Source organism: Scylla paramamosain, unplaced genomic scaffold (assembly GCF_035594125.1).
Source record: "Scylla paramamosain isolate STU-SP2022 unplaced genomic scaffold, ASM3559412v1 Contig41, whole genome shotgun sequence".
Lineage (NCBI taxonomy): Eukaryota > Metazoa > Arthropoda > Malacostraca > Decapoda > Portunidae > Scylla > Scylla paramamosain.
The window spans coordinates 249401-262500 of NW_026973706.1; the positions used below are offsets into that span (position 1 = coordinate 249401).

At 38.7% G+C, this 13100-nt stretch overlaps 1 long non-coding RNA gene across 3 annotated transcripts in view; it reads left to right on the plus strand.

Annotated features, from left to right (window-relative positions):
* Nucleotides 1-281: 281 nt before the first annotated feature.
* Nucleotides 282-13100, plus strand: part of LOC135098028 (uncharacterized) — a 26805-nt gene continuing 13986 nt past the window's right edge. The window contains exons 1-3 of one of the 3 annotated variants that reach the window (XR_010266471.1): nt 282-497; nt 618-683; nt 1515-1705. This is a non-coding gene — a long non-coding RNA (uncharacterized LOC135098028). The remainder of the gene's footprint in view (nt 498-617; nt 684-1514; nt 1706-13100) is intronic. The other 2 variants (XR_010266470.1, XR_010266472.1) reach the window with 2 other exon arrangements.

Here is a 13100-nt window from a genome sequence, read left to right on the forward strand (position 1 = left end):
GAGGTATATATGATTCTATACACATAATATATATATATATATATATATATATATATATATATATATATATATATATATATATATATATATATATATATATATATATATATATATATATATATATATATATATATATATATATATATATATATATATATATATATTATTATTATTATTATTATTTTACTGTATCTCAATTTTAGTTGACTTTAATAATTTTAGTTACTTTAAACATTTTACTCAAGCACAGTTGTCATGCCTTTTCATCATTTTGTAGCGGCGCCTTGAAACAGAGGAAGAGAGAATAAGAGGCTAATTTTGTCCTCTTTAGGCTACATTATACAAGTGACTGCAGTACAAACGCATCTAAATAATATATCGACAAAACCATCCAGCACTCAGTGGCCCCATCGCGCTGGTCAGTAGAGGACCCGTGGCCACCAGACGCAGCGGAACCTTTCTGGGTCGTAACGTGATGACCCGGGGGACGTAGATAGGTGAGTATCCGGTGTGAGTGTCAGAATAATCCAATACTTGCTTAAAGGTCAGGGAAATTGAGCACACCAGACACGCTCCACAGGACACAAGCTCTCGTCCTTCACCTCCATTCATTTCAGCCAGACGACGCGAGGAGGAAAGTGCGGGAGACTGGAACGAAGCGACTGCAGTGTTATGAAGAATGAGTATGAAGATTCTTTGTCTTTTTATTTATTTATTTATTTATTTATTTATTTATTTATTCATTTATTTTATTTATTTATTTATCTATTTATTATTATTATTATTTTTTATTTGTGTTGTGGGTTTGTGCTTCTAAGGTGAAGGGTCTGCTTGTCTTCTTTCCGAGATTTACACTATAATCTTTGAAGCAATACTCACATAAATGGGCACTGAATATTTACTAAAGCTTCCCAAAGATTTACACTATCATTGTTCAAGCAATGCTCACCAGAGTGGGGACAACATTTAGTAAAGCTTCCCAAGTGTAGGTAGTTTGATGTCTACTTAGTAAAACCACCGCGGGTTACTGAAATAAAATGGTTCTCTCATAAGAGCGCAATGATGATTAATTTTGGCTCTTTCTCTATTTTCTTTTTTTTTTTCTTTTTTTTTTAATGGTAATGCATGGCGTTAGCTACAGCATCATTATGGACACACTCTTCAAGACCCCCATTATTGTCGTAGGGAAAGTACTTACAGAACACCAAATCCGAACTGTGGCCTCGGTATTTCGTGTTACTGGCCAGTGTTCAGTGATATGGTGCTGCATAGGGTCTTCGGGTCCTCCAGGCTCAATTCCCTAACCTTGCTTTATACTCTCGCTCTCCCTTCTTACAAGCAGAAAGTGAGTCCATTGCAATATGAAAAAGGATATAAAAAAGGTGCCAGATTATGAAAAAATGCAGTTGTAGTGTAGATTGTTACTAATATTGTACCGAAATTAATTGTTCATACATATTTTGAAACTTTTAAAGCATTCTGTACATTTAACCGTGTTCTTTTATATTTGACAGTGCCGCCGAAGTCCCGAGTGGCTTCGAGACAAGGAAGAGAAGCTACGCGACTCACTTCAGCCAGTCAGTCAGTGGTCAGTGGCGTCAGCTTCGTTGTGGTGTACGTGTGAGTCTTCTGTGTTTTCTTGGACGCTTATTTGGGCTCTAGGTGAACCAAGACTCTCCCAAAGCTTGTCCACAGTGGTCAGCAGGTATGTTAACTTGGTAATAAGTGTATTTGGACATATACTGCTAGTGAAACTGGTGTGTCGTTCCTCGCTAGGCTAGTAGGAAGCAAGCGGTTGAGGAATCACAGTTGCCAGACCATTAATAACAAATATTTTCTTAATTTTGCATAGTTATCAGTTTTTTTGTATTTCATATGACTATCTAGGACGTAAGTGTTTCCAGTGCGATGAATCTAAAGGAATGGTGCTTGAAATGGGAGGCTTGAAATGGCTGAGGGACACGAAAATAGGCTTGAGTGTTGGCGGGAGTGCGCAGTGCGTTTACTGTCTAGGCGTCTCTGCTCCCTCACCACGCACCTCGCCGCTGTCACAACATTCCCAGGTATATTACACTTGTTTCTTGAATGTTTACCGTAAAGTCTGCAATCAGGAATCATCGCAAACATTAACCATGGTAGTCTTTCTGATCACCAGCACATCCTCTGCCGTTCCCCCACTCCGATATTATCTTCCACTTCCTTGTCGCTGTTTGTTCCTCCATCACTTTCATAACCATCATCAACTGCCTTTCCCTCATCAGCACATCCTTCACCTCCACCACATCAACTCACTCTGATTCATCATCAACTCATCCATACTAGGAATCATGTGAGGAGTCAAGAGTGAGAGAGCTGAGGTGAATAAACACTCGTTACTAGAATCACTGTTCATCTCATTAAATTGGGAGTGACTTACCTTGTTGCCATGGGTTTATCTTTACCCCCACCAGCCCCACCCCAACCCAGCCTCCCCAGCCTTACCTCCCCTAGTCTCACCTCCCCAGCGCCATCTTTCCAGCTTCCTGTTCCTAGCTTCGCTTCCCTAGCCTCACCTTCCCAGCCTTCCCTAGCCTCACCTCCTCAGTCTAACCTCCACAACCCTGTCTTTCTAGCCCCGCCTCTTCTCTCCTGCTTGCCATGCCAATCACCCCCCAGCTTCTCTACTCCCCAACTTTAGTAGTAACGACCCCCGTACGCCCCGTAATTGCACAAGTCATTACCGTGTGTGTGTGTGTGTGTGTGTGTGTCCACGAGGCGGCCAGGAAGCAGCATTAGAATTGGCCTTTAGGTATTTACATTGACTTATTTTACAGTGAATATCAGGCATCTCAGTTATACTTGGGGTGGGATTAGGTTAACGGATGTTAGCTAGTTGTCTGTCTGTCTGTTTGTCTATCTGTTGATTTGTCTTTGTGCCGATACAGCAATGTCATTTTTTTTCTATCTATCTCAGTTTTGTTCTGTCTGTCTATCTATCTAAGTGTCTTTCTTTCTCTGCATCAGTCTATCTATCTATCTATCTATCTATCTATCTATCTATAATTCTATCTATCTATCTATCTGCATCTGTTTGTCTAATTTCATCCATCTATTTATATATCTGTCTTATCTACCTATGTATCTTCTCATCTCTCTCTCTCTCTCTCTCTCTCTCTCTCTCTCTCTCTCTCTCTCTCTCTCTCTCTCTCTCTCTCTCTCTCTCTGGTAGGCTCTGTGGTATGTGGTTTGTGTGGCAGTCTGAAGGTTCACGTTCGATCGTGGAAACCTTTTTCGTCACCTTCACCTGGATGTTGCGGCGTCATGACTCAGTTAGAATCATTGATGCAGTGAGGCGCTGGTCACTGCACCGCGGGGGCGCTTCGATCATGAATACTATCGTGCGGGAAAATTAGTAACTTCCAATAAAGTGTCCACCTAGTGTTAAGAAAGTGAGAGGAAGAAATGTTTGCCAACGCCCTTCATGAGGAGACGAAACGAACTGGAATACACCAGAGAACCTCATGAAAATAAAACCTTTTGCTTCACATTCGATTTAAATTGTTGGACTTGTCTATGGACTCCCACACTGGCGTTTTGAGTGAGTTTTTTTTTTTTTTCACGAGTTTTTAAATTTTTTTTATTGCATGAATACAAAAATAAAGTGAACCTCTTTCCTCTCACTCACAGTCTTCAAGGAACATTGTAGTTTTTGTTGTCCTCGGCACGAGCTCTTAAATGATAATACTAATAAAAAAAAAGAACAATAAAAAAATATATAATCCAGTAAAGATTTCCCTCCCACTTACAGTCCTCGTTTTCTAAGCTCTCCACGGCAGGACTCCACGCAGGTCGCAGGAAACTGAGGGCAGAGTCTTCTTTTTCTATAGCCTTTGTTCTACTGTTAATATTCATTCTGCTTCGTGGGTTGGGAAGTGTTAAGTTGATATTTTCTTGTGTCTTAATTCTACACAATTATAAAACATTTCTTTCTGGAAAGTGAGGAAATACGAGTCAATTCTTTACCTTCAGTTTTTGTTTTATTAATACGAATGCCTGTGCTATGTAAATATAGTAATGTTTAATAGATATTTTGGGGGGCTTTTTATATTGTTCAGCACATAATCTTAGCAACGTTCCTTAACAGTGAGGAGGGATGCATAGTGTGTATCCCTAACCTTTGTTGTACTGATACCATTCCTTCTGCCGTAACTTTAGTGCTTTCCACGAAATATTTTTATCACTTTGAAAGTTCCTTACGACATAAATCTCAAACATGTTCTTGGAAAGTGAGATTATTTTTCTCTGTCCTTTGTTTTACTCCTACGATTCCTCCTGTTTCCTAGGTTCGATAATCTCAAACTGACATTTTCTCGTTTTTGTAATTCCTCAGGGGAGAAATTTCAAACAAGTCCTACTGAGTGGGGAGGCCTGTGTCTTCCTTACCTTTAACTTTTGTTCTGGTGATATGATTTGTTCTGCGATGTAACGTTAATAGTCTTCAGTACATATTTTCTACCTTGGTTTAGTAATACGATTCCATCTGGTATTTGTGTCTTAAGCTGATATTTTCTTGTGTTCTGAGTTTTTAGAAGAGGTTTTAATTACGTTCACAAAAGTGAGGAAAGAAGAGCCTTCATAATCTTTACCCTTTTTTCTACTAATGTGGTTCCTTCTCTTACGTCCTCTAGGAAGTCTTAAGTTAAGTTTTTTCGTTATATATATATATATATATATATATATATATATATATATATATATATATATATATATATATATATATATATATATATATATATATATATATATATATATATATATATATATATATATATATATATATATATATATATATATATATATATATATATATATATATATATATATATATATATATATATATATATATATATATATATATATATATATATATATATATATATATATATATATATATATATATATATATATATATATATATATATATATATATATATATATATATATATATATATATATATATATATATATATATATATATATATATATATATATATATATATATATATATATATATATATATATATATATATATATTGTATTTATTTATCTATTTATTTATTTATCTTTTTTTTTTTTTTTTTTGCGATGGAATTTGAGGCATGGTTCATAAAAGTGAGGAGAGGAGTTCTCTTTACCTGAAGCTTTTGTTTTTGTAATACGATTCCTTGTGGTGTGTAACTTAAGTATTGTTTTTGTAAGGTCTTTAAGACAGAATTTCACCACGTGCCTGGAGTGTGAGGCGGGAAGAGTCAGTTTTTTATCGTTGGCCTTTTGGTCTTTTTTATTTCATCACGACAGAATCTCAACCACTTCCCTGAAAAGTGACGACCAACGAATAAATGACTTATTTGTGGGTTTTGTTATACTAATGTGATTCCTTTTGTTATGTAAGTTAGTGAGTTTAAGTGATGTATTCTCGTTTTCTTAATTCTTCTTGACTATTTTAAACCACGTTCCAGGAAGGATTATAATTCCTTATCTGTGCCTTGTAATGTGGCAGTGCAGATCCTTCTCTGATGTAGATTTTAATTTTTTTTTTCTTTTTTTTTCAGAATTGTTCTGGGCAGATTTTAAACCATGTTCATTATGAAAAGTTTTATTAGTCTTTAAGGAAATATTTAATTTTTCTCTCGCCAAACTTCTGAGGACAAGAATCTGAGCCACGTTCAAGGTGAAGGCTTCGTTTCATGGAATAGAGAGGGATGTGTTTTGTTAATGTGTAGCGGCAGATTCATCCCAGAGCGTGTCTTTATAAGCTAGGAAGTCTTAGGCAAACATTTTCTTTTCTACTTCAGTTCCTCTGGATAGAAATCTGAGCCACATTCCTGGCAAAGTGAGAAGAAGTTTGTGTTTTCTTTATTTATAGCGTTATTTTTATTTCCAGGGCTCATTTTTGGCACGTAAGTATATGTTTTATTTTTATTTATTATTTTTTTGATGAGGGAGGTGGACGTGACCAGAGTTTGAACTGAGCAGATTGAAAAGACTAGCGTTAACTGACTGAACCACAAGGCACTTGTTTTGTGCGTGTAAACAAGCTACTCTTAAGTGCATATTTTGTTTTATACATTTACCACGACGGAAATTTCTCAAGTATGGCAAAAAAAGGCTCCTTTCCTTCCAACAGATTTATTAGAGTCGTGTTTGTCACTTCCAGCATTACATTTTAGGTTAGATGGTCGTAACAGTAAACTCCACATGCAAGCCTTAAAGAATAACATTTCCTTCCACAAGTCACTGTGATTAAGTTCCTCATCTGCAACATCCATTCCATCCCAGTGATTTCTTGTGGTGTGTAGGTTTAGGTAGAACAACACTGGGTCTACAAGCTACTCATGTTTGTCTGTCTGTCCACGCGTCGCCTGGAACTCGTGTACTGAAAGCCTGCATGGAAATCTGCGGCCGGAAGGGAATTATATCTTGGAACGAGTGAGGAGAGCGGCAGGCAGACCTTGGCAACCCCTCGCGAAGTCCTGGTGTATGTAATCCTGCGTGTAAGGTCTCTTCCAGCTGCCGGGCTGGGAGGTGGTGCAGTTTTGAGTACTGGCAGGTGTATTGTATTGGCAGCGGTGTGCGTCCCTCCCCTGTCGTGCAATTCAGGTACTGCCCGAGCCTTTTGAGTGACGCGGCTTCTGAGTCTATGTGAAACGTGTTGGTGTGAAGTGTGGGTTTGAGAGGCACCACTGGCAGGCCACGAAGAACAGTGTGGCCCGAGTACTTCAGCCTTTTTACTGTTTATTCTATCGATGGTCAGTGAAATTCAGTACTGTTCGGAACGGAACGGAAAGAAAAGAGTGGGGGAAGTAAAGAAGAACAATATAGAGAGAGAGGGAAATATGGGTGAATACGGGATGAAAGAATGGGGTGAAAGACAGCTGGTACTGTTCGAACCCCTTGACTTACGTGGCTTTTCATCAGCCTTTGTAGAATGGTATAAAGTGTGGCTGTCAAAGACACTGCTGGCAGCGTAAAGGATGACAGGACACTTCACACATTTTGTGCTTGTTTCGTTGTTGGTCACTAAACAAAAAATGAGTGTGTGTGTGTGTGTGTGTGTGTGTGTGTGTGTGTGTGTGTGTGTGTGTCTGTGTGTGTGTGTGTGTTATTCATTCAGCACTAGGAAGCAGACAAGTATTAAAACAGTTTTTCTATTTACCAGTGATAATAGAAAACACACACACACACACACACACACACACACACACACACACACACACACACACACACACACACACACACACACACACACACACACACACTTAAGGTAGAGTTGGTGTTAATCCATTAACTGAGGATTACATAGGCGGGGCGCGAGGCAGTTTGATATAATGGGTGTGTCACATAAACAGCTGCGGTGCTCCTTGGTGTATGCAATTTCATTACATTTGCTTGGTGTCAACACAGTTACGTAGTTAATAACTTGCTGCTTCTTTCTCCGACATGGTCTGTATTTCCTGCTGCCTGTGACTCTGTGACCGGAGCTGTCTCCACAGAGAAGTGTCTTCAATAAAAGCTGCATTGCCTTGCTTTCGGATCTGCCTTTTTCTTTTTTTTTCTTTTTGCAGGGAAGGTTGACTTTATGAACCATTATCTTGCCCTCATTCCTTCACCGCTCATCCGCTCATCCAAATTCATATATATATATATATATATATATATATATATATATATATATATATATATATATATATATATATATATATATATATATATATATATATATATATATATATATATATATATATATATATATTCCTTCACCTCGGAGTCCCCATCTGGGGAGGGGACCACAAATGTCCCCAGGTAGGACTTCCTTCACCTCGGAGTCCCCATCTGGGGAGGGGACCACAAATGTCCCCAGGTAGGACTTCCTTCACCTCGGAGTCCCCATCTGGGGAGGGGACCACAAATGTCCCCAGGTAGGACTACTCTTCAGATATCGACCCTTTTTTTTCATAAATTTCTGCAACATTCGCGGTCATAGATCTAATTTTCAATCTGTAGAACACCACCTCTCCTCTTCTAAACCTCATCTTCTTTTCGTCACTGAAACACCGGTGTCTGAGGCAACAAACATTTTCAAATTATTTCCAAAACTAAAGTGTAAACAAAGTTATGGTTATATTTCTGCGTAACATGCAGAGAGAGAGAGAGAGAGAGAGAGAGAGAGAGAGAGAGAGAGAGAGAGAGAGAGAGAGAGAGAGAGAGAGAGAGAGCTGTATTTTCTAATATTTTCTACGGTTTCTTCATTCATGTGTTGAAAAGTGAAAACACCACCAGGACCACCACCACCACCACCACCACCACGAAAAACAATGATAACACTTCGTTCCATTAATGATGATAGTGTCGATAATAATAATAATGATAATAATAATAATAAATAATAATAATAATAATAATAATAATAATAATAAAAGACGATCATAATCAACTCAGCATGTCGCCATAGTTTTGTTGAGAGAGAGAGAGAGAGAGAGAGAGAGAGAGAGAGAGAGAGAGAGAGAGAGAGAGAGAGAGAGAGAGAGAGAGAGAGAGAGAGAGACTTTTTCCGTATCTGGATTAATTTAAAATTCTTGAGGGAGTTTTTAGAAGTCACTATTAAATCTTGCCTGAGGCGATATGGAAGAAGGGAGAGGGGAGGAAGGGGGATAAGGTAGAGAAGGGAGAGGGAGGATGGGAAGGGGGAGAGGGGGGAGAGAGGGAGGGAAGGGAGGATGGAAAGGGTTGAAGAAAAGAAAGTTTAAGGAAGAGATGAGTGTTGTATTTTCATGTTTGTTTATTTATTTATTTATTGTTATAGGTGAGAGTTGGGATTCTGGAGGAGAATTTTTGTTTGTTTGTTTGTTTGTTTGTTCCTTCTTGTTTGACCTGCCTTTCGTTCCTCGTTTCTTTGTTTTATATTGTTTGTATTTACTGGTGTTGTTCTTGTCTTCCTGTTACTCCTTTTTTTGTGTTCTTTTCTCCTTCACCTCCTCTCCCCGACCTTTTCTTTTTTCTTCTCTTTCTTTTCATTTTCTTCTTCCTCCTGTACCACCACCACCACAACTACTTTTTTTCTTCTTCCTCCTCTTTATTTTCCTTCACCACCACCACCACCACCACCACCACCACCACCACCACCACAAGTTCCCTCCACATTTATCACATTGTCAATCTCTCCTCACTCGGTCCCTAGTATACAGCGGCACTCATTCCTCACCTAGTGGCGGCAGTTAGGTGCACGTCACTCCAGGGTGTTACCTGAGACTCATTACAGGACAATGATTACGTTGCAGAGGCTCAGGTGTTGTCAGTATTTACCTGGATATAAACACCTTCATTATTCTCCACTCGGCTCCTCTGTGTTTTTTTTTTTTTCCTGACAGGTTCAAGATTGACTTAAAGAGACAAGAAGAGACTGGTTCATAAACAGAGTGGTAGATGAATGGAAGAGAGTAAGGAATCAGGTCATTAGTGCTAAGTTATTCGGGAGTTTTATAAGATTGGACAAATTTATGAATGATTAGTGTAAATTGATGTGTTTTGTAAAGACTGCCACGTGTAGGCCTGATGGCTTCTTGCAGCTTCCCTTGTTTCCTTTGTAATGTTCTTATAGCCTCGTGTTCTTGAGCTTTTTCTGTCTCACCAGGGCTATTTTCAGAGGCTACAGAGATGCTTACTGAAGTTGTCATGCGTGTTTCTCCCGCTGGTTATGTTGAATCCTTGATCACCTGCTGCTACAATAATGGTCATTGTGTAGGGAGGGGCTAGCTGGTTTACTGAGGGTGGGGGGCGCCTCTCCTCTCGACCTTCCTCTCTCACGCTTCGCTGCCTTACGTGGGGCGAACACGACCTGGGAAGACATAAATTGATAAAGGAGGAGGAAGAGGAGGAATACAAAGGAATACAAAGGAATACAAAGGAAAGCCAAACAGCAACAGACCTTTTGGTCCTTGCAAGGCTGTTTGGTAACTACTTCTAACTAGCTACAGTGAAGAGAGACAGGACAGCATAGCAGAAGGCTCCTCCCCACCCACCACTCCCTCCAGCTTGCGCTGGCATGGAAATAGTTGGGAAAAGTACCATGCAGTATGGAAAAACTGACATGGAAATTTTCATAGGAAAGGATGAAAGGAAGTTCTACTATTCACCCTACGGTGAACTCTATACGCCTATCTCAAAGTTAATACAAGTTATATTAAAAATGGTGTCTGTTGAATAAGAGTTTAATAGTGAATTTAGTAATTATTCGGACAAGAAGAGAGCTTGTTGGGGATTTGCTTTTAAATATTTGTCTATTTTATTTTTGAATGATTCAATAGTATTGCTGTTTACAATTTCGGCAGGAAGTTTATTCCATATATTTACTATACGATTAAAGAAGAAATGTTTTGCCTCGTGGGATTTAAAACGTTTGGGTATAATCTTGAATCCATTATTTCTTGTTAGGTTAGAATGATCAATGGTAAAATATTTATATGCATCAATGTTACTATATCCTTTGAAAATTTTGAACATTTCAATTAGGTCTCCTCTTATCCTGCGCTTTGTTAAACTAAATAGGTTTAGTTCTTCCAGTCGTTCCTCATACGGCTTATTGCGCAATCTTGGAATCATCTTTGTGACTCTGCGCTGTATCTTTTCTAGTTTTTCAATGTCTTTTTTGTAGTATGGTGACCAGAACTGTACACAGTATTCTAGATGAGGGCGCACCAGTGAGTTATATAAGGCAAGTATAACCTTTTCTGATTTAAATTCAAAGGTTCTTCCAATGAACCCTACTAATTTATTTGCTGTCTTTACTGTTTCTGTGCAGTGTTGACTCGGCTTTAGGTCGTTTGACACAACGACACCAAGATCTTTTTCTTTATCAGCACTTGACAGTGGCATGTTATTCATTACATATCTCGCCTGAACATTGTTGCTTCCGATATGTAGAATTTTACACTTTTCTATATTGAATTTCATCTGCCATTTTTCTGCCCAGCTTGTTAGTTTATTGAGGTCACACTGCAGTTCCTGCCATTGTGACACAGACGTAACTCTACTTGTTATTTTGGTGTCGTCTGCAAATTTACTTATTTTGCAGTTTATCCCTTCATCAATATCATTTATGTACATTATGAAGAGTACTGGTCTTGATACAGAGCCTTGAGGAGGAGGAGGAGGAGGAGGAGGAGGAGTACTTAGCGGAATAAAGGAAATATAAGTACAGCGGAGACAAGTGGGAGTGAAAGTCTGAAGAGGAAAATAGGGAAATTAAGAGAAAGTTTAGTGATAAGTATGAAGGTTACGAGACTGGAAAAAAGAAAGAAAATGAAGAAGTGAACCAGAGGGATGAATAAGAGAACATGAAAATGAAGAGAAAGGATCAGATGAAGAGGAGAAGGAAAAGGAGAAACAGGAGAAGAATTAAAAATAGAAGGTCGAAGAGAAGGAAGAAGAAGAGGAAGGGGAAATTGACAATGAAGGAAGAGGAGGAGGGGGACGAGGAGGACAAGAAACAGAAAGAGAAGAAAAGAGAGAGAAAAAATAAGTAAGACGGAGTAAGGAAACATGAAAAACAGAGGAACACGAGAATAGAGAAAAGAAGAAGAAAAAAAAAAAGAAAAAAAGAATAACATCAACAGTATCACAAGGTCATTACCTTCACACGGTGTTCACCTGACTGACTCCATGAAATTCGTGCACAACTTTGCTTTTCGCTGACCAGTGCTCACCTCAGCCTCTGCTTGCCTGATTGCCTGCTTGAGGGAACGTGAATGCCCTGAAATTAGTGATTAGCGGACGGCGAGGGACGGAGAGGGAGGCTGGCTGGCGGTGGGAAGGAGGGAGTAGATAGGTGGAATGATGGATGGACTAGAATGGTGGATGGGATGGTTGATAGTGGATGGCTTGGATGGTTGGTGGAAGGATGGAAGGATAGAAAACTGGGATGGACCAGGATGACTGATGGAAGGATGGAAGGACTTGGATGGTTCACAGTGGATGGTCAGGATGGAAAGTGTTGATTATATCAGTTTTTCTTCGTACTGTGAACTTCAGAGGGAAAAATGTTGAAAAAAATGCCTTGAGTGGAATGTGTCCAGAGGGGAAAATGTTTAAAGGGGAAAATTATTAAAGGGAAAATTGAATAGAGGGGAAAATGTGTACAAAAGGAAAATATCAAGAGAGAAACACCACTACATAGGAAAATTACTTGAGGGAATCATGTCTACAAAGGAAAATATCTAAAGAAGAAAATGACTAGAGAGGAAAATAATTACTAAAAGGAAAATGACCACAAGGAAAATTACCAGAAAGAAAAAAAAATAAAAGGAAAACTGTTCAGTGGGGGAAATGTGTACATGAGAAAATAACGAGAGAAAAAAATGACGATAAAAAAAATGGTGAGGGGAAATTTAAATAGAAAAATTACTTCTTTTTTTTCGATATGGTTCCTGTGACCTCGCTGTAGTGTGAAAATACTCCTATCAGTCAATACGACAAGTGTGACCATTAATATTAAGATCACACAAGACAGTCAGGGAGCGTTGTAATTCTATCTAGACTCTTGACCTCAGCTGAAAGTCTTAACAAGGTCCTCACACCCTCTTCTCTCTCCCTCCTTCCCTCCCTTCCTCCTCTTTACCTTCTTTCTTCCTCCTGCTCTTTCTTCCTGTTCTTCCATATTTTCTTGTCTAACACTTCCTGGTTTCCTCATTTTCTTATCCTCTCCTCATTCTTCTCCTCCTCATCTTTCTCTTTCTCTTTCTTCCTCTTACTGGTTGCTTTTCTTTCACGCTTTCTTTCTGCTTTCCTAACTTCTTCCTGCTGTCTCTTTACTCCTTTCCTACTCATTCCTCCTACTCTTCTTATTCCCATCTATTTTCTTCTCTTTCTTCATTTTCCAGTCTTTCTTCTCTTCCTCCCTTATCCTATCAACTGCCTTTCCTCCTCTTCCTTCTCACATCTTTTACTCTAATTCTTTTCCTTCTACTCTTCAAATGTTCCTTTCCTCGTGTTTCCTTACGTCTCTACTAGTCATAATCTTCATCAGTAATCTTCCTACACCTTCCCTTTTCTCTACTGCCTTTGTA